Here is a 26,270-nt window from a genome sequence, read left to right as displayed (position 1 = left end):
CATTTATTTATTACCCTTTTACTTCTCTATAGGGCATGATAAAATTCTCTGCCCCAATGGATCTGACTGTTCTTCCCAATCTGAGTCAATTTCAATGTGCATAAGAATTAAGTATTACCTGTCTCGAACCTCTTTTACCCTTCCATTGTATAGGTCTTCTCCCCCCCCCCACCATGCGCTTCTTTATGAAATATAAATTTACTCCATTTTCTCTTAGTATTATCCTTCCCCCCTCCCTATAGTTATATATATATATATTTTTCCACATTTCATCCTATACAGTTTGTCACTGTTCACTCTTTACTTCTAGCTACCCTGATGATAACAATTTTTAAAAGTTACCAATATCATCTTTTCTAATAGGAATACAAATCATTTGAACTTAATGAGTACCTTAAAAAAAGAGTTTTTTCCCCCTTTCTTAATTCACTTTTGGTTATTCTCTTGAGTTCTGTGTTTGGGCATCAAATTTTCTATTTAAGTCAAGCTTTTTCTTTATGAGTGCTTGCAAAACTGTAAGAATATAGTCAAATTTCGTTGTTGTTGTTTTTTCCCCTTTCTCAATTACCTTTGGGTGATTCTCTTGAGTTGTTTTGGGCAGCAAATTTTCTGTTCAGGTCTGGTCTTTTTTTTTTTGAATTCTTGGAGGTCTTCTATTTTGTTAAATGAGCATACTTTCCTCTGTAAGATTATAGTCAATTTTGCATGGTAGTTGATTCTTGGTTGTAGACCCAGTTCCCTTGCTTTCTGGAATATCGTATTCCATGCCTTCTGAACCTTCAATGTGGATACAAGCCAGGTCCTGTGTTATCCTAACTGTGGTTCCATGTCATCTGAATGGTTTCTTCTTAAGATCTTGTAGTATCTTTTCCTTGGTCTGGTAGTTCTTGAATTTGGTGTAGTCAATTGGGGATTAAATGCAAGAAGGGAGCTCCTCTTGTTCAAGAATGTCAGGGCAGTTTTCTTAGATAATTTCCTATAGAATGATGTCTAGGATTTTTATTTTGTCATGCTTTTCCAGTAGTCCAATAATTCTTAAATTGTCTCTTCTGGATCAATTTTCCAGGTCTGAGGTTTTATCAATGAGGTGTTTCATATTTTCCTCAATTTTTTTCATTCTTTTGATTTTGTTTTTATAGACTCTTGCTGCCTTGCGAAGTAATTTGCTTCCAGTTGTTGAATTCTAATTTTTTAAAGACTGAATTTCGTCCCTGGCTTTTTGGTCATCCTTCTCTTTCTGGTCTGTTTTTCTTTTATGTCATCTTTCACCCTTTTTGCCTCTTTTTCAATCTGTTCAATTCTGATTTTCAAGATTCTGTTTTCTTCTTTTAGTTCATGTGCCTCTGTTTCCAGATGACTTATTTTTTAAGTTCTTTTCCCAATTGTCTTCAGCCTCCTTAATTGTTTTTTGAATTGTGTTTTGAGTTCTTCTAAAGCCTGTGTCCAATTTGCTAGAGTTTCTGTCTTTTTGCTTGGTGTTATCTTGATCCTCCTCTGCTCCATTTGCTCTTTCTTCATTATCTGGATAGTAGCTCTCTGTTGTAATTTCTTTTTTTTCTTTTTCTGTTGTTTACTCATATTTTTTCCTTCTTTCCTCCTTGTCATTGACTGTAATCTTGCTCGATCTGTGGGTTTGGGCTATTCTGTGAACTTCTTCTCTGCCTCTTCTGATAGACTAGATTAGGCTGATGGGAGTATTAATGAGTTCTGAGGTCAAATCTTCCTCAGCTGGCAGCAGAAGCTGAAGGTATAGGTGAAGATGTGGAGGCTTCCCTCTCTGTTATCAAGATATTCTGTCATGGCTGCAGCCTTTACCCTGGGATCTGAGTCAGCAAGATTCTTACTTAGCTCTCAATGCAGTAGGTAGGGGAAAGCGTGTTGGGAATTTAGCTTCCCTGCCCTCTGAAGGATAGACTAGATTAAGCCAGGCTGAGCTGGTCTGTGGAGCTGGATGTACCCTGAGGCCAAAACCTCAAAAAGTGGAGGCTCGAGATGAAGAGCAGTGGATGTAACTAGGCTGCCCTACTCTCCATGCATCTCCTCCAGCTGCCTCCCTGCCAGCTGTGGTCAGAGCCCTGAGCCTGGCACACAAGTGACTTGCTTAGGGTCACACAGCTAGGAAATGTCTGAATCCAGATTTGAACCCAGGACCTCCTTTCTCCAGGCTTGGTTTTCTATCCAGTGAGCCAGCTAGCTGCCCCAAAGAAGTCTCTCAAAAAAAAAAAAAAGAAATGGAGAGACCTGAATATGCTTCTGAGCCAGAGAAAGGTATTTGGGAATGGCTGATGAAGGTGATTAACTTCAAAACCCTGGAAAGATGAACAAACTTATTCAAAAAAATCCCCTTTAGAATTCTCATAAGCATTTTTTATATGAACACTGCCGTCTATCCTGAAATTTTGGCAAGCTTTTCATTACCCAATATAACCACAAAGGCAAAAATTTCCATTTGTGATGTTTCTCTCTCATTCTTGTTTCCCCCTCAAAAAATACATTATATTTACATTACCCATTGGTGTGTGTGTATCAATGGATAAAATACATCTATAAAAACTGTATCTCTTCAACAGTAATCCCAAGTGGATCCCATTCTGTTTAAGATAAGCAGCTTTGCAAAGGCTATCTAAGAGTAGGCTACACCTCATGGGATAATATACTTAAGCACAACGTTTCTACATTAAATAAAACTAAGAAAACAGAAAATCTCAAAGTAAAGAACAAAATTGGAATATCCCTACCAATTAAAATAATGAAGACCCCCAAAAGAACAAAAAGTGGAAAGAGGAAGGGTACCTTAAGGAAGCATATACAGCCAAATATGGAAAAATTGTGCATCCAATAAGATACATCATTAGTCTACAACTACTCTTGCCCAAGAGATGTAGGAGCTAAGGAACCCAAACAAACAGGCATTAAAGGGGCCAAACAGTCTCATTTCATCCATAATAACCAGCCAGTTATGGAACAAACCTTCTTGTGAGCAAAGTTGTACAAAAGTGGTACCAAAGACAAAAGTGTGTGCAGGTTATATCAAGTTAAAGGGTCATTAGTATTTTCTGAGCTTATCACAAAGATGGGAGAGATTTCTTACTCTATTCATCTTGGCAGAAGAGGACAACATGGTTCTTGCTCTTCATTCTGGTGTTATGGTCTTGCTGCTCTAAAATATAGGGAAGGAATGAATAGGAAAGAGTCTAAAAGAAGTAGGTGGAATAGGAAAAGACAAAGGTAAAGAAATCAGTTTTAATGAGGTGTTTTTTCTGACTGAAAACAAGAGAACAAAGCTGATCCTGCTAACATTTTGGAAATTGAATAGGAGCTACCTGGGTGACTTATCATGTGACAGGTCCTTGTCAGGGGCACTGGGGATGCAAAGAAAACAATTCCTACCCATAATAATTTTTCAGTTAAAGAAAGGAAGCTCATCTATTCTAATGAAACAGGAAACCCTCATCTGCTGCTAAAACAGTGGGTGTGGCAAATGGAAAGAAAAAAAGCTTAGGAAATTGGGTTAAAAAGTGAGTAAAGATTATAAACCTTAAAATTTCACAGACTTATGAATGTTAAAAAATTTATTCCACATTGAGGAATCCTCCAATTCCCTACTTGAAATAATTCCCTACCAGATAGTGAGAACTCTACTTGAATGTGAAAACACCTTGCTATGGGAGTATCCCTACTCCACCCCTACTTAAGAATGCTTTAGGGCAGAAAACTCCTTGCTAAACAATGAAAGTACTTGAAAACCATACTTATAAAGGAAAGGAGTTCTTTGAGCCATGCCTGTTTTTGGAATTGATACAATGGGATGCTAGGTGCCTATAAAGGTGGGGCAACTTGTAAACTATTTAGACCTAAAAGGTGAAAACTTACTCAGAGATTTTCTCTTAATGAAATTAGTCGACACAGCAGCAATTTTTTTCTGACTTACTAAAGAGATTAATCTACTCAGCTGTGAATTCAAAATGGGCTGTCTTTTAGAAAGCATCTACAGTGATTGGTAGATGGAAGAACTTAGGGGAGGTGACATAGGAGATTTTGCCCTTAAAAATAAGAGCTCAGAGAAGAGCTGGAAGTCAATTCTGAAACATTCAGATTGAGGAGGTCATTCTGAAACATTCAGATTGAGGAGGACTCATTCTGTAACATTCAGATTAAGGAAGGACTGATTCTGAAATATTCAGATGGAGGAGGGAGCTGGTGAAAGCAGCTGAGATGATGCTGGCCTGGTGTGTGTTAAAAGACTGACTGACTGATCTCTCTCTCATAAGACTCAAGTCTAGGCCATGTTGGCTTAAGGCCCTTCATACTTATTTCCTTTTTTTTTCTCTCTCTCTCTCTTTTCTTTAATTCCACATTTGTGTTAATTAAAATTTCTATAAAACTCAGTTGACTTGGGTATTTGAATAATTGGGAATATTTCCCTGGTGACCACCTTGTATTTGATTTAAAACCAAGACACTGTAGTGAAACATATTTTCTGTGGTCAAATTTACTCACCCTCTCTTATATGTATCACAATTTATATCTTCCACCATTTTAACTCACTACAGTTTATGGGCTTCACTATTTTAAATCTCACAAGATAGAATAAGATTGTCAAAAACAAACAGCCCATCTGATAAGAAGGAATAAAAATCAACATGTAAAAAATAGGAAGGAAAAGATATACACTTCACAATTAGATCAGGTAAACCATGGTCACAAATAAAAAAGTGTTAAGAAAAAAGGGGGAAAAAAGAAAAGTCAATTCATGGGGGGTCTCAGGAATAAACAGAGGGAAAGACAAAAACATTGGACTAAGTATATAAGGTGCAGAGATAGATACCAGAAGGATGACACATGATCTGAACTACAGAAGTTTAAAATCTGGCAAAGATGATAATTATGGATAAACTTAATTCTTTTCCTTTCATAATTTTATTATTAAAAAATACTTCTAGACCTCATCTCACAACTGTCCATTTCATTTATATTATGTCTTCTCAATCATATAGGAAATTAGTTCACTGTCTTTTTAATCTTGTTGTGTGATCATGTGGAGACTAAAAGAGAACGTGTTCTTCTCAAGGGTGGACGCGTGCGCGTGTGTGTACCCCAAGATTTAAAATCTGCTTGGGCCTGCAGAATAAGACCTCAAGGACATCTTGTTATTGTCATAGGCCCAATGAGTTGGGAGACCCCTTATCTCACACTTCAAGTAAGTCCTATTAGGGCTCAAGAAAATAAGGAAAGCAGTCAGGCTATTCTATCTCCTAATACTTTAGAAGCTAAGGGAATCACTCCAGAGGACATGGTTACTTTCCCATAACCTTACCCCTCCCAAGTGGGAGCTCCCAATGAGCTCATGCTATGAATCTTGCTGTTTTCTGACTGAAGTAGACTTCCTGCCTAGATTGTAAGTCCCTACACCCATTGGCCCCAGACAATTGGTGTCAGACAGAGGAGGGAGGGGGTCTTGCATTAGGAACTTATATGTTTGTTTCTGCTGCCCATGCATTGATCTATCACATTAGGGCACTTGCCCTTTTTCATAAGAAAGAATAAAGGCTGTTTCTTTTACTGTTACTTTCTGACTCCAGATTTGTAATTTTGAGTGGGTCTGGCCGTTTTATCCCTCTCAGTGCATTGACTGAGAACCATGGACCGTTAAAAGGCTCTCAACCCCTTCCCTTGACTGGTCTTTTCTGTGGCCCCCAAAGGAGGGAGGCAGGATCATAGAGCATGTCTCCAAGCCTGAAGGGATAGGAAAGTGCAAGTAGAAGACAGGGAAGGTCTAGACCCAGAAGCTGAGACAAAGATCAGGGTCATGTAAAGTCTGTGAACAGGGACCCAAGTAAAGAGCTTTGACCTCAGAACCTCTTTAAAAAAATTATTCTATGTTACTCATAAATACAATCTGTAGAGCAAAAGGAATGACTTATGGGATAGAAAAGGGAGAAATTAACACATTACATTAGCCTAGAAGGAAGCGGTATACTGGATATGAAATTGTTTACTTTATTGAAGAGAAGTTGTTAACCTTTGTATTATGGGTCTTTTTTGCAGTCTGGTAAAGTTCTTAGAGTTTTTAACTGCACAAGAAAAAATATACAAATTTATATTTATTATACAAAATTATAATGAAATAAAGATGTAATTTCTCCCCTAACCCACTGCACAAACCTCTGGAATCTACCACCCATAGACTTCTTGGGGTCTATGGACTCTGGTTAAGAACCCCTGGCTTAGATCAATACCTTTTATCATAATCCACAATAAATCCAAAAATATGTAACTTGAATATTTCAGATGATACTCCAAAAACACTTTGAAGAGAAGTAGATCATATACTCTTCACAGCTATAGGTAAGAAATAAGTATTCTTAATCAAGCAAGGAATAAAATGACAAAAGATAAAATATTAAAAAGCTTTTACAAAAGAAAATGAATGTTTTTAAGATAAGAAGAGAAGATGAAGTCAGGGGATTCCTCAATAGGAGAGGAGTGGTGAAAGGACATATAAGAATGATTATGGATGAAATAAATATATTGAAGAATATACAAAAGAATAGTATCTATTGCACACATAGAAGAATCTGCCTTGGTGGGGAAAAGGGTCATTTCTTCGTCAGAGTCTGGGAAGAAGGAATGGGAAATGATTTCAAATGGTCTGAGGAACAAAGAGACTGGGAGAAGAGGAAGCTTACTCCTCAGAAGAGACAGTCTTTAGATGAAAGATAGGCAGGAGAATGAGGCATGCTCTTATCAATACAAATAATAAATATCAAGTAGGGATTAATTCACATTCTCCATTAGCTTGTGCTCCTTTCCCCCCATTATTTCTCAAGTTTTTGTAACCTTTAGCTTCCCCAAGTCCAAGATATTATTTCTCCTACTAGCTACCTACAGAATGAAGCCAACCGAACAAATTATCCTACTTTTGATTCATGATATAATTGGAAGGAGTCCAAAAAGCATGAGACCATCTGAAGAACAGGTAATGGCTTAAGAGAAGAACTTATATTAATAAATAAACATGTTATTCATTCCTATAGTTATGCTCTCCTAATTTTCTATCTCCAGGCCTAACATCTCTTTTGGCTTTCAAACCCATTATCTCAACCTAACAACTGAACATTTCCACCTGAATGTTGCATTGCACCCAAAACTCAAACATGTCCAAAAATCCAGCTTGTCAATATTTTTCCTTGAAATATGGTCTTTAGTCAGCATCACCATTACCTCTCTTTTCAATTTTTGAAATCTTGGTATTTTCTGAATATCCTACCAATTTCCATATGTAGCATATTACCTAGTCCTATCTCTTTCTTCCTACTTATTCTACCACTATTTCCATTTCCTGCCATTATTACTAATCACTTAGACAACTGAAGCAAAAAGCCTTCTTGCATCTCCTTTATCTCTCATTCACCTACAATCCTTTCTTATGTAGTTTCTCTATTGCTGTGGTGAGATTTTTCTAGGCCTCAGTTTCTTAGGCAATTATATACTAGATGATCTCTGGTCAATTCTAGATCTAAAATCCCAAAGAAATGTGCTATGTTAAATAAAACAATCTCGGGGGCAGCTGGGTAGCTCAGTGGATTGAGAACTAGGCCTAGAGACGGGAGGTCCTAGGTTCAAATCTGACCTCAGCCACTTCCTAGCTGTGTGACCCTGGGCAAGTCACTTGACCCCCATTGCCTAGCCCTTACCCCTCTTCTGCCTTGGAGCCAGTACACAGAATTGACTCCAAGACGGAAGGTAAGGGTTAAAAAAAAAAATCTCGTATATAAGCTTTCCATTATCTTGAATTTTTTAAAGACTTCACAAACTGACAGTCTTTGAAGAAGGAAAATTAAAGTGACACGAAAGGGCAAAGTAAAGAAGAAAGGTTGGTGAAAATAGGCTATAACATGATGGCGAACCTATTGCATGCAAGAGACCTCTCTGTGGGCATGTGTGCTATCCCCAGCAGAGTTAGTTACTAGAGAGGCAGAGGAAATTTGACAGGGCTGCTCCCTTCCTCCTTTCCACTGTGCTTCCTGGCCCCCTCTGTAAGCTTACTCCCTCCCCAGAGATCAGGTCATTCCCCTCCTTTTCTCCTTCCCCTATCTGGAACTAGAGGCTGCAGGGGGGAGGAGAGGGTCTCCTCTCCCACCACAGGACCTGGTCCCAACCCAATAAGATCTCAACATTTGTTCCTTCCTTCCTGGCCAGGGGCCTGTGGGGGGGGGGGGGGGGGTGACCCTGTCCCCACCCCCAGGGTGGCTCACTGCCCAGCAGACTACCCCACTCCCAGTCAGGGAGTCAGGGGTGCATATTGTTATGCAAATATACCCATTTGAATCAGACAAGGACATACAACCCCCATTGTAATAGGAACCTGCCTCCCCCACCCCAACCTTGCTCCACCTTCTGGACCCTACCCTACTAGTCTTCTCAGGCCCCCTTTCTAAAGAATCCAGGAGAGGCTGGATACAGTAGCAGGTCCCAGTGGTGGCAAGAGGCAGCTTCCCCTTGCACAAGCCAACTGGGAGCCCAGGCCCTGCACCCAAATTCTGGAAGAGAGGGCACTTGCTCTGGGATTGAGGGGGTGGGGTAAGGTACAGCACATGGTCTCTAAAAGGTTCACCATCACTGAGCTACAATATACCATCAATTATATGCAATAATCATATGCAATAAATAGTACAAAAGGCAGAATCAAGAAAATATATGAAAATATAAGAAAAAGTGGGATGACCATATCGCAAGAATGTAAAATAACAAATGATTAGTTTTCAAATATTGCACAAGCACCTATGAAATGTTAAATGGTGTATAAAACAACCATCATTGTATTGGGTAGAAGCATTGGAAAATTTGGGGTAGGGTATGGACAAGAATCCCAGTAATTAAAGAAGCATGGATATAACAAAATCATATCTACGAAATCAATGATTCATTGACAGAACAAAACACCTAAAAGAATTACTTGGAATCATGACAAAAAACATAAAACTACAACCAATAAGTTGAGCAATCAGTGTAAAGAGACTAAATTCTTGTGTGCAGAATAAGTATTTCCCATTTAGTCATGACAGCTGAATATCACTAGAGATAGATACTATGCTAATTCAATGCTTCACATCATGTTATCTCTATCATGTTATCTCTATCAATTGTATGGTTAACTAACTCATCCAATATATTCTAAACCCTGTCCTCTAAAACTAAAACAAAGTATATGCAGCAATAATGCAATCCATGTTTTTTTTGTTTGAGTTTTTCTTTGTCATGAGGCCAATAAGATGAAGACTAGACATTTTCTCTGATCCTCACAAAATCTCAAACCTCTACAAAACAGAAATTATATGCCAAATATCCAGCAACTTTAACTGTCCCTAAGAACCCAAAAGAAGAATGAAGTCCTAATTCACTCTCAATCAGCACCCACTACCCCATTACCCACCAAGCTAACTGTAGCAAGGCTACACTGGGGTTATCAGCTGACCCTACCCACTGGGTTTGCATCAAAATGCAACTAAACTCAAAATCCCAGTAACTCCCCTTCCCAAATTCTTTCCAATTCTTTTGGAGATCCAACTCCAAACTGCAGAAATTTGCTGCGGTTTCAATGGCCAGGACCAGATAAGCCTCCTGTTCTGAAAAAGCTTTCAGAAGGCGAGCAAAGAAACATGGAAAATGGGGCAAGACATTTGTCTGGGCTTGAAATTGGGCTAAACTCCAAACTCCAACAAACTACCTTCTCCCTTAGAACCTCAGATACAAATTCTAAATGTCAAGAAATCTGTATCATCTAAAATATCACCAAGATGACAGCAGAGCTATGTATAGCCAGGGCAGAGACCTAAGGAATAGAAGGACTGGGCAGGCTATAATAAGCTTGAGGAAAACAGTCCAACATTTGATTAGGAACAGTTTTATTACTACCCCAAATTTCTTGGGCTAGAGATTTAGGCTGGTGAGATGAATTACCCAGCATAGGAAAAGACTGGGATACTTTGAGATCCAGGACTCAAGGAAACTGACAAATGAACAAACATAGGAAGTCAGAAAGTGAGCAGTAGGGTAAAATAAGAGAGAAAAAATTACTGCAATTACCAAAGATCCTAGAAGGAAGAAAACGAAATGATTTCTAGCATAAGCAGATAAACCAATGGGGGAAACCATCAAAAATAGAAGGAAATACGGCCTCTAGATCTATTAAACAAGTTAGAGCAACTATGAAAAAATTCTATTAAACAAAGGGAAACTGATTTAACACCTGATGAAGCAGAGGAATCTATAGATTTTAAGGACAGCATTCCACCACAACATGCTGTTGCTGAGTACTTTAGAAGAGATGAAAGAGATGAAAGTGTGACTAGGTGGCTTAGTAGAATGACTCCAGACAAGGCTGGAGACAGGAGATTCTGGGTTCAAAGATGGCTTTGGACTTGTCCTAGATGTGTGACCTTTGGCAAGTCCCTTAACTCTCACTGCCTATCTAACCCATACCACTCTTCTGCCTTAGGTTCAATAGATAGTATTGATTCTAAGATGGAAGGTAAGAGGTGTTTTTTTTTTATTTAAGGAGAAATAAAAATTGTGAAAGAATTTATGACCTGAATGGCAGGAACATTGGTAGAATAATCTGGAAGAGTACAAAAAGCATTACATTTAAAAAATATATACTCTCTAATCAAGCAGAAAATTAATCTCAAAAACAAAATGCTATCTATCTTAAGAGATAACCTCAATATTAGTTCTCTCAAAAAAAAATGTTAAGTAAAACAAAGCTATCATTACACCCCCCATTTTTGAAACAGCTCAGAACTTTTGCCCATTAAAAGAATCTAGACTCCAGAAAAAAAAATTGTAAACTGGAAAAAAAGAGTGATTATAACAATTCCATTTTTAATTTTATTTAATAAAAAGAGACCTATGAAACATTCCTAGACAGAAAATTAAATCTAAAGAGATTATATGCTTTTCAAAGGCAACAACTAAGGATAGAAACAGCAATAGTGTGGCAACAGGGAGATCAGCAAGATACTCCTTTCTAAATGTACACAATGAGAAAGGAAAAGGTATGATTCAGATAGAGCTAACGGTGGAGAGATAGTCCTAAAACTTTACAGAGAAGACCTCACAAAACCCTGCCTATAAGTGAATCAGTGTGTGTGTGTGTGTGTGTGTGAGAAAAAGAGAGAGAGAGAGAGAGAGAGAGAGAGAGAGAGAGAGAGAGAGAGAGAGAGAGAGAGAAGAGAGAGAGAGAGAGAGAGAGAGAGAGAGAGAGAGAGAAAGAAAAGAGACTATAGTGGAGTAGAGGAGGAGGGGAATCAAAGGGTGGGTGGGGTGGGATTGGAGCAGGGAGGCCTTGTTTTTGTAGAAGTGTGGGGGTACCACTAATGGATACTCTCCCACAGGTGAAGAGATGGGGATCCTGCACTGAGGGTTGTCTGTGGGAATTTCATACTAGAAGAGACCAATCATTCTATCTAAAGAGGGTGTAATTTGGAGTTCCTGGGGCAAGTGGCACATGGTTCAGTAAATTCAGTAAGATTTTGAAACAAAGAGGGAAAGGTGGTCAGTGGAAAGGTCTAAAGCAGTGGTGGGCTGCAAATAGGAAATGGAGAAAGGGAAGAGGCCTGTCATATCTTCTCTGTTACTAGCAGAAATTGGCATTTTTCTGAAAGTGAAACTAAATGGAAAAAGGAGAGATGGAGGACAAGCTCTACAGATAGTAGCAGAAACTGCTTGGAGGGAAGAGGTCAAAATGAATACCTGTGAATCTTGATTCTATCAGAAAAATAAGAGAATAGAAAGGTTCAAGATAAATATAGGGATTAAAACTAGAGAATAAAGATCTAGAGAGAAGACAGAAAGGGGGACTAATGGAGTGAAGTAGAGAAATTATCCTTGGAAAGAGGTACACCCACAAAAAAGAATTTTAAAACTTGTAATCAGGATTACCTGAAGGGCAAAGGCAATCTACTTGACAAAGCAAAAAAATTAAAGGGAAAAATTAAATAAACAGACAAAAGAAATAAAAAGGAATTCTTAAAATTCCTAACAAACAGGGTTTCAGACCAATGGTGAGAGGAAGAGTGCCAATGAGAATAGATCTACCTTAGAAAATGAATAAGCTAAAGTAACTGGAGCAATATACTACTGTTTACAGTGGAAGAGAACAAAAATTATAACTTGAAAAAACAACTCAATTATTAGAGATAAATGGAGGAAAATATAAACTCACAATTTTAAATGTGAATGGATTTAACAATCAAATAAAATTAGAGTGGAGGAAAATAAATGAAAACCCTACGTTACATACAAAAAAAGTAGAACAAATTGGAAGCTAAAAAACCTATACAAATGATAAATTAACCTTAAACCTGGTTCTTTGAGAAGACTAATAAAATTGAAAAGGCTTTACCTAATCTTATTTTTTAAAAGGCAGGAAATCAAATCACTAATAGTAAATGAGTAATACACAAAATGATAAAGAAAAGCAGAATAAAAAGAGTACTAAGAACAATATTATGCACAATTATAGACTAAAAACAACCACAAAAAAAAAATCACCAAAAATATAAAATACTCAAACTATTAAAAGACCAAAAGGAAATCTGGTCAAATACAAAGATAGTTCAAACCCTCAAGGAATTTACAATCTAATAGAGGAAGAAAACACAAAAGGAAGACTAAAATATGTGCAATTACATCTGCAGACATATTTGGGAAGATGAAATATTCACAGATGTAGCACATGACATGCTTTCAGTATTTTTCAATGTATTGGTCACATGTGCTGATTTTTACCCTCTTTTAAAAAGTCTGTTGTTGATGTTTATGTCTTCTGGGAGGAGCAAGCATAGGACAGAGTGGCAGGCCTACAGTCTGGAAGACTCATCTTTCTGAGTTCAATGTTTTTCCTAATCTGTTATTTTTCCTTTAAATGAATTGTCATCATTTGGTAACTTTTACCAGGAAAAAAAAATTTCCCAGCCAAAACTGAAGTAAACATTATCACAGATTAAGAGATGTAGGAGACCTTGGAGATAATGTAGTATTACTATTCACTCATTTTGCAGATTTCAAGGGTAGAGAGGCAGAAAAGAGACCTGTCCAAAGTCACACAAGAGATTAAATGACAGAGCCACAGTTTGAATCCATTTTCTCTAGCTCCAAATCCACCATGTTTCCACTAAAGCACACTGCCTAAAGATTTTTTCTAGTTTTTTTAAAACAGGATCTTAGACTGGTTCCCATCTTATTGCCAGTTCCCCCTCCCACCCAGTATTCTGACCATACTGTCAAATTTGTTTTAAAATTGAACGTTAATAATAATACTACCATTGGATATGGATACTTAATAGAATAAAACAGAGTAACAAAATTAATTGGGGGGATAAAATAAAGGCTATTGAGAAACAAACTGCACTGATAGCGCAGGTGGATTGAGAGCCAGATTGAAAGTCTTAGGTTCAAATCTGGCCTCAAACACTTCCCAGCTTCGTGACCCTGGGCAAATCACTTAACCTCCATTGCCTAGTCCTTACAGCTCTCCTGCCTTAGGACCAATTAACAATACTGATTTCTAAGAAGGAAGGTATGGGTTAAAAAAAATAAATAAAGGTGATTTGAAATTCTCAGATCCCAAGTAATATTGTGAATTGATAATTATCAAAACAATTTTTTACTGATGACAAGAAAAAAATTGTTCAATATAATGGCATATAAGTAAAATCTAGAGAAAACAATACATATCATAATCTTATGTTTCATGAATACTAATATCAAAGGAAACAGTCTGGGAAAAAGTAAGCTTAATTCCTGAATTTATACCACAGGTAATAAATTAGCTATAAATATGAAAAGTCACATTTTTAAAAATAAGGTGAATAGAAGGTTCTAATTTTTAGAACTATAAACAGGAGAAAATAAAACCCTATGTAGATCAAAAGAAAGTATATAAGAACCTACTCAATTACATAAACATTTATTCGGCTTTTTGGTCAACCAAATTCAGATACATATTATGCAGAATATGAGCAAATCTTTTATATTATATGTTCCTCAAAAACAAGACCTATAAGTCAATAGGAAACATAGCAATTCATAATAGACATTGTGAAAGAACAGGAAGTTTTCAAAAGAAAAATATACTAATGCCTACATAAAAATTATTCAAAATCACCAATAACCACAGAAATGCAAAATTATAGTATCCCTGACATATCGCCTTACACTTATCAAAGTAGCAAAGATAATAAAAGAGGGGGAATCTTGGGGAATCAGTCACACTAATTCACTACTGTATAACTGTGAACTGTAAAGAAGTAGTTTAACCATTCAGGAAAAGATACAAGAAAATTTACTGAATATATCTCATAATGTACAAAATAAAATAAAATCAGTATTATTCAAACAAACAACAACTGGCACAACAACTGAGTAATGGTCAAATATCTCAGTCTATGAAGATAAAGATTCTTAGCCTGGGGTCCATGAACTTAAAAAAAAAGTAATAACTATTTCAGTATACTGTTTCTTTTGTAATCCTCTATGTTCTATTTTATGCATTTAAAAACAAACTTCCAAAGAGGTCATGAATATAGTAAGCAAAATTAAGTGTAATGCAAACTGAAAATAGGATAGCCAAAAGAATCTGAAAAACAATTGCCACAATCTAAAATCATGAATAGAAGGCTATATGGTAAAATATGATGAGCAATGTATAATAGAAAAAAAACTATTCCTTTTTGATAACAAATAGTAAATTTAAAAAGTGGCGAATAACAAAGTTATGATTACTAATGGTCATTGGACCATATTTGTTATTGTTGTACCAGGATTTAGTGGAATATACAGGTCAAATTTTTTTGATTTATAACAAATAAATATTACCCACTAAATCAGTAAATGTTTTCCTTTACCTTTTACAAAAATTTAACCACTTTCCATCCCCTCCCCCCAACTGCCCTCATTTATCATCTCATGATGTCTGCAAATTCCAAGGTCAGTGGCATTAGAGAGGTTGAGAATTCAATGTCAGCAGGACCCTGGTTTGAGCCCTCCCCTTACTCACAACAGTGAGTCATTGCTATATATTTACAGGGCCCCCTCCATCTCCCAGAGTGTAGAGGTAAGGATCAATGGGTCCTCCTTGATCCTGGTATGTCACTGAAATAAGAATCTTTGGGGCAGGTTTAGGGCTAATGATGTGAGAGGCAAAGTCCCTGTATTCTGGAGCCAGATCCAATTCATGGTGATTAAGAGAAAGAAATCCTTCCCTCCGGAGCCCCACCTCCACTCTGTAAGGAAGTGACCATGGGGACATAGAGGGTGGATGACAGGGGGACTGATGGGGCAAGTGACTGAGAAAACTCTGGAGGGAAGAGGGAAGAAGTGTGACCACAACAAAAAGGACCCAATACTTAGGGAAACATATCTACCACCCACTTTCACCACTTTAAAGTGATCCACCAAGTGGGCACACATGATGTCAGAAGAAACTACAAGATTTCAAAGTCCTGGGCAAGAATCTGTATATCAGAGGGGCAGTTTCTATTCTCTTCCCTCCTTATCCCCCAATACACAATGGTACTTATTGGAGGCAAAGGAAAAATAAGATAAAAACTGATTGGGAGGTGAACCTGACTAAAAACATTAACTTCACTTAAAAAAAAAAGCATATAAAAATGGAATTTGGACATCTGGACCATAGCTAAAGATAAAAAAATGATGGGTTCCTTCCTGGATATATCTAACAAAGAAAGGCTGGTAAGAATATAGAAATTAAAAGGGCTTTAAACGAAAGGAGAAAGTGAAAGAACAATTATATATATATATATATATATATATATATATATATATATATATATATATATATATATACACACACACACACACATATATATATATATCAAGCTAGATACAACAGTATTATCAGAATTTGAATATCTATTCAAGACTGCTAGCATCTCAAATTGCTCCTATATCAAGGTATATAAGTATCAAATAGGTGGGTATTCAATTATCCAGACTCAGGCTTTGGGGGCTTTCTCTTTTTCAAAAGCCAATCAGCTAATAAATTCTTGCATTTATAATACTTTTATCCTTCACAAAAATAAGCAATAAAGAAGGGGGAATTCTATTCTTGATTTGATTCTTCCCAACAGGTTAGAAAAAGTTGCAGTGGGCAGGCAGTCTAACATGCAACTTAGATTGTGGGAAAACAGATTTCAAAGAGATCGGAGGAAGGACAAGTAGGAGGCCATGGAGCACAGACTAAAATTTGATAAGAAGGCAGTTCAGGAGGAAGGGGAGAGACTCAGGGAAATTCTTAAGACATAAATGGAAACAATTTCAATTAAAAGGAAAAATGATATTTTTCTAAATAGAACACAGATACAAAGGAAAATTATCAAAGCACATCAGATAAAAAAATAGAAGACTGATGAGGTCAAAGTAAAAGAGGATGAATAAATAAGCAAGGCATGATCTCATTAAAAATAGTGTCAAAAATGCTAACATTGAAAATGAAATGAAGTTTTGAGGGTAACTAAGGAAAATGTGGGGGTGAGGAAGGTAGCTATACGAAGAGAAAAAGATTGAAGAAGGAATAGGACCTTTTGTTGGGGTGGATAAGATGATAAAACAAAACTATTCAATTCTTTTGTTTTCTTTGATGAGAAAGATGGACTTTTATACTAGAAATAATAAAACAAAATTAAATTACTTGAGTCAAAAGATTTTAAGAGAATACTTGTAGCTGTGTTTATTGAATTTAAATCACCTAACATGGGTGAACTAAATTCTCAAGTTAGAACTAGGACATGCGATTGCTGAGCTGACAGTGATGTTTGAAAGATCAGGGAAAATGTCAGTCCAACATTACAAAGAGCCAGTAAGTAGGAGAACTTCATCAAGTCCAGCTAGACTAACCTAATTTATTTTTTTTTTACATTTACTAAATTTTTAATTGAAAGAAAACTAAAAATAAAATCTACTTGTATCTATAGTTTATAAGTTTTAGATAAAACATTTCCTACCAGTCTTATGCAGATGGAAAGACGTAGATAAAATATAATTGGATTCAGAATTAGTTGAATGGTCAACTCAAAAAGTATTTTTGTTAATGGCTTCATGTCAGCTTAGAAGGTCTTCAGAGAGTACCCTTGTGTATGTGAAAAAAATACATCTATAGGTTATCAATGGTTAACAAGAGATTTAATTAGCCACGGCAGAGGATATTCAACAAAAGCATTAAGAACCCTTTGAAATGATTCAGCTGAATGAAGCTCTCATCAAGATCCTCTAGCTAAGTACCAGAGAGCCCTTTCAATTCCTCCATACTCAAGCAGTGAGGAGATAAAGTCTCAAACTATTAGTCTTCTGAGTCAACCAAGCCTTAAGAAATACTTTTAAAAGGAAAAATTACTCTAACCTACATGGACAGAGTACACCTACCACACTAGGGATTTATGCTTCTCTCCATGTTTTATAATATCTTTAATAAATGACTGATAAAGTCAGATAACATAATGGATGACAGGTTGCAAAAGTGTCTTATTGGACTGAAGCATTAATGTAAATCCAAAACAACTCAATTCAATAAGAATCATAGAAATCAAATCAGGTCACCAATCTGCTCTGAGGAGGTAAGAAAAGTTTTCATGTTTTAAAATAAAGTATTAATGTATTTTTTTTAAATGTTAAAAACCCTTCTTAACTTGCAAACTTTACCAAAAAAAAAAACCCTGAGAATTTGACCATCAGGCCATTAAGGGTTTATTTTTTTTTTAAATCAACTTTACAAGAAAAAGAGGTTTCTGGGGGCAGCTGGGTAGCTCAGTGGATTGAGAGCCAGGCCTAGAGATGGGAGGTCCTAGGTTCAAATCTGGCCTCAGACACTTCCCAGCTGTATGACCTTGGGCAAGTCACTTGACCCCCATTGCCTAGCCCTTACCACTCTTCTGCCTTGGAGCCAATACACAGTATTGACTCCAAGATGGAAGGTAAAGGTTAAACAAAAAATCACATAAGCCTATTTGCCTCAATTTCTTTATCTGTAAAATGAGCTGGAGAAGGAAATGTCAAGCCACTCCAGTATCTTTACCAAGAAAATCCCAAATGGGTTTGTGAAGAATAGAACACAATTGAAAAATGACAACAAAAACCACTTCCATCCATAACTTATCAAGTATATTTGTAAATAATTAACATATTCATCAGTTTGTGTTTTTCATAGTTTTGCCAAACATTCATTTTTATATACATTTGATTAGATATCTGTTACTTCTTTCTATTTCATATATTTTAGCTAGTGATTGTTTTAATAATTTCTTTGGCATTTTGTTTTGAAATAACAGTACCTTATATAACTTCATAATTTCACCCCCCAATTTCACAGTATGTCCTTTAATATTATTAATATAAACTGTAATTTCATTCCATTCAAAGAAGAAATTTTAATATTTTGAATGGCACTGAAATAAACATTTATTTGGGGGTAGTAATCTCTCCAATTCATTAACACTGACTAGCCCTTCCAATTAAATCGAAGATTTAAAGTTGTCCTTTTAAGCTCATGTGTCCATGTGATTAGGTTAATTCTTTAGTAAGCATTGGTTTTGCTGTTGTAAATTAAATTACTGAAATTTTTTTTTAAATTTTAATTTTTTCCATGGTTCCATGATTCATGTTTTCCTCCTTCCCCTCATTTCTCCCCCCTCCTAGAGTTGACAAGCAATTTCACTAGATTATATACATATATATTATCACTCAAACCCATTTCCATATTATTCATTTTTGCAAGAGAGAAATCCTTTAAAACCCAAATCCTAAATTGCATACCCATGTAAACAAGTGATAAATTGCATGCTTTCTTCTGTATTTCTACTCCCACAGTTCCTTCTTTAGGTGTGAATATCATTCTTTCTCGTAAGACTCTCAGAACTGTCCTGGATCATTGTATTGCTGTTAGTAGCAAAGTTAATTAAATTTGATTGTCCCACAATGTTTTAATTACGGTGTACAATGTTCTGGTTCTGCTTATTTCACTTCATATCAATTAATGGATGTCTTTCCATTTCTTATAAAGATCTATCAATTCATCATTCCTTGTAGCACAATAGTATTCCATGGCCACCATATACCACAATTTGTTCAGCCACTCCCCAATTGAGGGACACCCCCTTATTTTCAAATTTTTTGCTACCACAAAGATTGCAGCCATAAATATTTTTGTACAAACAGGTCTTTGCCCAGTTTGTTTTTTTAAATATCTTTGGGATATAAACCCAGTAGTGGTATTGCTGGATCAAAGGGCAGGCAATCTTTTAAAGCCCTTTGTGCATAATTCCAATTTGCCTTCCAGAATGGATTGATCAATTCACAACTCTACCAGCAATGCATTAGTGTCCCAACTTTGCCACATCCCTACCCACATTTATTACTTCCCTTTCCTGTCATATTGGCCACTTTGCTAGGTGTAAGGTGAGGCCTCAGAGTAGTTTTGATTTGCATTTCCCTAATCAGGAAAGATTAACAACATTTTTTCATATGATTATTGATTTTTTCATCTGAAAACTACCTATTCATATCCCTTGACCATTTGTCAATTGGGGAATGATTTGATTTCTTAGAAATGACTTAGTTCTTTATGTATTTGATAAATTAGACCTGTCAGAGAATTTTGTTATAAATTTCCCCCCAAATTTGTTGCTCCCCTTCTAATTCTGGTTGCATTCGTTTTGTTTATACAAAATCTTTTTAATTCAATATAATAAAAAATATTCATTTTGCATCTTATAGTGTTCTCCATCTCTTGCATGGTTTTAAATTCTTTCCCATAGATCTGACAGATATATTATTCTGTTCACCTAATTTACTTATAATATCCCTCTTTATATTTAAGTCATTTACTCATTTGGAATTAATCTTGGTATAGCAGCATTGGCAAAGACTTGGCATGTGTACAGAACTGGAACTGGGGAGCTAGTTCATTTCCCCCTCTTCCCAGGTACTTAGGACATTTTTGCATGCCTTACCCCTTTGTCCAGTTGCCCAAACAGTTTGAATTTGCTCTCTGGGCACTGGAACTTGGGAAAAGGTTCACCATGGAGGGTACTATAGGGTATGAGATGTTGATCTAAGTCTAAATTTTCCCATACTGTTTTCTAATTTTCCCAGCAGTTTTTGTCAAATAGTGGGTTCTTGTCCCAAAGGCTAGGATCTTTGGGTTTATGGAACACTATCTTGCTGACATCATATATTCCAAGTCTATTCCATTGATCTACCCTTCCATCTCTTAGCCAGTACCATATTGTTTTGATGATCACTGCTTTATAATAGTACAGTTTTAAGATTTAGTACTGCTAGGCCACCATCTTTCACCTTTTTTTCATTTGTTCCTTTAATATGCTTGATCTTTTATTCTTCCAAATGAACTTTGTTATAATTTTTTTACAATTCTAAAAAAAGTTTTTTGGTAGTTTAGTGAGTATGGCATTGAATAAGTAAATAAATTTAGGTAAGATTGCCATTTTTATTATATTGGCTTGTCCTACCCATGAGCAGTTAATGTCTTTCCAATTGCTTAGATCCATATAAATTAAATTTCTTCTTGTGATTTGTAAAAAATCTTTAATAGAAGATAAGCCTTGTATACCATATACCACAGTTGATTTCATAAGCTATAAAAATATAAAAGGCATTGCATCATAATGAAAAAAATTTTAATATAATTTAAATATAGATAAAACACCAAAACTAGAGATAGAATTCATAACCAAACATGGGAGGTAAAATTAAAGACAAAACAGACAATCCAAGAGTATTAATTTGCTTTTTCATTTTATTTTTTAGGAGTTTAAGTAATAGAGTCAGATTACCAGGTGATTTGAGGGGGGTGGCAAGGGGAAAGTTTATTAGTCGCCCAAGGTCAGATCTGGTCTGGGTAGGAGTATTTCCCCAAATGTCTAGGTGGGCCCACCATTTGGAGACCTCAAATGGGGGCAGAATCTGCAGGATTGTGCTGATTCTATTTCTTTTACCTCTATTCTATTTCCCATAAATTGAAGATAACAAAAATAAGAATATTAAGAAAATCTTTGTATTAAATTTCTAACAAAAGCTTAGCATCTAAAATGTAGATGAAATTAATATAAATCTTTAAGATTCTGATGAAAGTAGTCAAAAGGTGTCAGCTGATAACCAATTATAAAGAAACCTCCAGGGTCAGACACTGTAAAGCCTTAGGTATACAAAGAATGGCAAAATATAATCTCCTTGCCTGCTTCACAATCTAATGGGGACAATAACATGTAAATAACTTCTTACAAACAAGCTAAATAGGAAATAATCAATAAGGGGAAAGGCATCTGGGGTGAAAGTTCTAACTCTGCTGCAATGTGACTGAGTGGCCATGGGTAAGTTTTCTTAAGGCCTTAGGTAAATTTAGGTAAATTTTCTGAGGCCTACTTTTCCAAATCATTAGTAAACTTTGAATAATACTGTTAGCTTATCAATGTTTGGTACATACTACAATGAATTGTTAATTGATAAACAAGGGGTAGACTACTGGACATCATTATAAAGAATAACCTCTTCATAAATATCAAATATTATAGTCTTACCAATGAAAAATCTTGAGAACAGGGACTGTTCTGTTTTTCTCATTTTATGCCCAGTATGTAATGCAGTGTCCAGTACATAGGACTTGCTTAATAAACATTTTGTGAATTTATCCATACTGTTATAAAACTATGTATTAGCATGAGCTCTTCTCAAGAGATATAGGCTTATGGATTTAGAAATAAAGGATTTTAGGGGGCAGCTGGGTAGCTCAGTGGATTGTAAGCCAGGCCTGAAGAAGGGAGGTCCTGGGTTCAGATATGACCTCAGACACTTCCCTGCTAAGTGACCATGTGCAAGTCACTTAATCCCCATTGTCGAGCCCACCAATATATAGTACTGATTCTAAGATTGTGGGAATCTACCTTGAACTTGAAAGAAGCCAGGGAAGTCAGTAAGCAGAAATGAGGAAGAATATTCCAGACTTGGGAGACAACCAGAGAAAATGTCTGGACCTGAGAGATGAAGTGTCTTCTTCAGAGAAGAAGGCTGTGTCATTGGATCACAGAATATATGGGCAGGGTATAAGGTATAAGAAGGCTAGAAATATAGCTAGAGAAAGAGGAGGACAGTCATGAAGAATTCTGAAAGCCAAATGGAAGATTTTGTATTTAATGCTAGAGGAGACAGGGAATCACTAGAGTTTATTGAGAAATGGAGGGTATGGGTGTGACATGGTCAAGCTTGTGCTTTAGGAAAATTACTGTCCAGGCAGCTAAGTGGTTCAATGTATTGAGAGCCAGGGCCATAGAGGGGAGGTCCCGGGTTCAAAATTTGCCTGAGACACTTGCTACCTATGTGACCCTGGGCAAATCACTTAAACCCAAGTGCTTAGTATTCACCACTTCATCTCCACCTTCTCAAACTCCTGGAAAAGGCTGTCCACACTCTCTCTATTTCCTCTTTTCCTTTTACCTCAACCTTTGGAATCAGGCTTTTAATGTGATTATTTATTTAACTAAAAGTAGTATTTCCAAATTTTCTAATGAAATATTGCCACATCATATAGTTGGTTTTCATTTTTAAATATGTATCTGAAATATTCCCAACCTATCCACTTCATTTGCTACTACTGAAAACTCTCCTCTCTGGGTTCTGACGCTACCCCTCATTCTTTGTCCTACCTTTCTCAAGAGCCTCCTTTAGTAACTAATTGGATCACAGGCTCTGTGAATGTTCTCAAAAGTTCTATCCTAAACTATCTCCTTTTCTCCCTGTATACTCTCGCTTGGTAATCTTAAGAGCTTTCATGGATTTAATGATACTTCCTATGAACCCCTTCTCCTCTAAGCTTCAGAAGTCTTACATCAGTGAACTGTCAACTGGATGTGACAAACTGGATGTCAGAGACATTTGAAATTAAAGATGTCCAAAACAGAACTCATTATTTTTCCTGCTAAACCCTCTCCCAACTCCTATTCTTAACTATTTCAGAAAATGCACTTTAACATAGAGAACTTCCAAAAACTCCTGATGAAAGTACCAGAGCTGAGTAAGAATTTAAAAATACGAAGGAATAAAAAAAACGAAAGCAAAAAAAGGTAAACATGAGTAGCCATGAGGAACTAAATTGTTTATATTCTAATAAGGAAGAATGGTACACATATCCTTTTCAGAGACAAAGAGTCAGGGAAGCAATTGTTAGTTAATTTTTGATTATCTTAAAAGAATTGGGGGAAGGAAGAGGAGGGAAGGATGGAGAATTCCACATAATTGAGATTCTCAAGTATAAGTCTATACAAATAAGGGAGTGGGAGGTGAGCAATACTTAAATTTCACTCTCATCTGAATTGAACAGAGGGAAGAATACATTTCACACCAAAGGGAAAACAGGAGAAAAATAAGGGAATTAATCCTGTGCAAAACTAAGGAGGGTAGAGAAAGAGGGGTGCAAAAGAAAACAAAGAAAGAATAAAAATCTATTATGGGACTCTCCTGAGCAAAAGGGAAAATGAGCAGGGTAAAGAAGCAAATTAAAACAAATCTACTGGTATCAATCCTTGTCTCTCAACCTTGGTCTTCTTTATAAGAAGTCATAAAACGAAGTGAAAGAAAAGTGCAGAATGATAGGATGAAAGGAAATACAATATTGGCCATCCTAACTGTAAATGTGAATGGGATGAATTCACCAAGAAAAATAAGACAAAATGGATTAAATGGAAGAAACAGATTTGCAACAGAAAGACCTGCTGTTAATCTAAGGGGCTGAAATGATCCATTATACTCCAGCTAAAGACAAAGAGAGGGGTAATGATTTCATGATTTCAGATAAAAGTAAAAGCAAAAATAAATTCAGTTTTAAAAGTCAGGAACATTATGTTCAACTGAATGAAGTAATATCAACAGTGAACATATAAGCACCAAATGTTATAGTTCTCAAATACATAAAGAAAAAAATCAAATTAAAGGAAAAAATGAGACAGTAAAACTATAATGGCAGTGGGGGAACCTTTAATTATCTCAAAGGAAAAAAAATTTAACCAAAAAAAAAAAAACAAGAGAATTGAAAGACATGAATAGAATTTTAGAAAAGTAAATAAGATAGATCTCTGGAAAAACTGAAAAGAAATAGAAAGAGGCACATATATACTTGTCAGATGTACACAGTATCTTCACAAAAATTGACCGTGCATGAGGAAAAACCTCACCAAAAAATGCAGAAGCAAGTGTTGAAAATTTTATGAACTACAATACATATTCACAAAAATTTAAATAGTTGTCAAACACCTAAAAATTAACTTGAAGACATCTGGATCATATGACCACAAGATGGAGAAATAGGCATTTTCTCTGATGCCCCTCTTAAAAGCTTCTACAAAAAACTACTTATTAGTGTAAAGATAAAGCCCAGTTGTCACCAGGAACCCAAACAAAGTAAAAACACAAACTAATAGCAGAGGTTATCATTAATTCCTTATTGCTAATACATACTCAACAGGCACCAATTTGTTCAAGACCCACATGCTCCAGGTTGCACTAGTCAACCTATCATCCACTCTTTTCAATAAAATTCAACTCTGATGTCATCCACCTCCCTGTCCTCCATATGACCCAAAAACTACAAGGATCCAAAGATCCAAATATCAGTGTTTTCTAGGGTGACCACAGCCTTATGGCAATGCTTTGCAGCCTGACCAGAGAACTAAGAAACAGAAGGTATAATGGAGGAAGAGGGAGTCAAGTAAACATGAAAGGGGATGGGGGGTGGCAGCATTGCAATAAGTCTAAGGGAAGACGTGAAACAGTTCTTTCCCTTCCAAAAGTCATTTGAGGCAAAAAGCAAGGCTGGTAAACTATTAACTGTCCAGCTTGGGGCACCCCAGCTAGGTAACCTACTATCAAAATGGACAGAATCAGGAAAAGGGAAAATAGGATAAAAAAGACCATTTTATTTAAAATTGTGGAAGGAAAAAAAATCTATAAAAAACAACAACAGGGAAGATATTAATAGAAAGTAACATCATGTAAGGAGTTCAACAATCTATAAATAAGTAATGTAAGACAAAGAAAAATAAACACCTGAGAAAGCAAGAGGATTCTGAAGATTTCCAAGAGATCATAGAATAGCAGGATGTTCATGAATGGGTAAAAAAATGAAGTAAGAATTGTGAGAGCAGAATCTGTCTGCACAGAACAGAAAAACTTGGAATCCACAGTGACAAGTCTCATGATAGAAACAAAAAAGAGGACAACCGACTGAGAATTGAAAGACATAAATGAAGGACAATTTGAAAGAGAAGTCAAAAGCAATAATATTAAAAGAAAGTCATGTTCTCCCTGCCGGCCAAACATTAATCTCAAAAGCAGGATGCAAATTTAAGGATTATAGGTCTCTTAAAAAACACCACAAGTAAAAAAATCTGACCCCTTATAAAACAAGAAATGCACGAAAACTGTCTCAACATCTGAACATAATAAACAAAGTGTCAATTGAAAGAACACACAGATCACTTCCAGGGGAAAAAAAAATCCTAAACTGAGATACAGTGATTAAATTTATTGAGAACTACATTGAAAAACAACAAATTCTCCAAGACCAGGAAAAACGACTTTCATATATAAAGAAACACTATAACACAAAGCTTTACTTAGCAGAAAACAAAGGAACTAGTAGACTAATGTGTTCTGAAGCGCAATGGAGGTCAACATGAAGCCCAAGACCTTGTGAATCTGGGTTTAACCATGAATGAAAAAAGAGGGACCAATAAAAGTTCAAAACATCCCTAGAAAGACAACTATACTTGGAGAGAGATATTTTTCTTGCTAAACACCACAAACAGAAATACAGGAAACATAAACAAATACAACAGCAAAATAACAGCCCATTAAGAGATTTCTTTCTAAATGTACATCAAGACAAAAAGGTGAAAAGCAGAAGTCAAATGACAATGATGGGTCAGAACCAAACCTGAATTATCATGGACCAAAAAGCCATAAATCCTGCCTACAGGTGAACTAGTATGGGTACTAATAGAATCTGTGTAGTAGTAGGGACACCAATTATTCTTTTACTTTTTAAAGTCCTTACCTTCTGTCTTGGCTAGGCAATTGGATTTAAGTGACTTGCCCAGGGCAGCATAGCTAGGAAGTGTCTGAGGTCATATTTGAACCCAGGACCTAAGTCTCTAAGCCTAGCTCTCTATATACCTAGCTGTCCC

The 26,270-nt window shown here is 36.1% G+C and overlaps 1 protein-coding gene across 10 annotated transcripts in view; it reads right to left on the bottom strand.

The window, feature by feature from the left end:
• The window catches only part of CDYL (chromodomain Y like), a 188,129-nt gene that overhangs the window by 128,868 nt on the left and 32,991 nt on the right, over positions 1–26,270 (bottom strand). The window contains exon 1 of one of the 10 annotated variants that reach the window (XM_056823383.1): positions 3,092–6,390. The exons of the other annotated variants lie outside the window; for them this stretch is intronic. The gene's annotated coding sequence lies outside the window, so the exon portion shown is untranslated. Of the gene's footprint in view, positions 1–3,091; positions 6,391–26,270 lie in introns of those variants that run through there. 10 annotated transcript variants of the gene reach the window in all.

This window comes from Monodelphis domestica, chromosome 3, assembly GCF_027887165.1.
Source record: "Monodelphis domestica isolate mMonDom1 chromosome 3, mMonDom1.pri, whole genome shotgun sequence".
Classification (NCBI taxonomy): Eukaryota; Metazoa; Chordata; class Mammalia; order Didelphimorphia; family Didelphidae; genus Monodelphis; species Monodelphis domestica.
The sequence above is the reverse complement of the archived record's forward strand: the minus strand, read 5'-3'. Positions and strand labels throughout refer to the sequence as shown.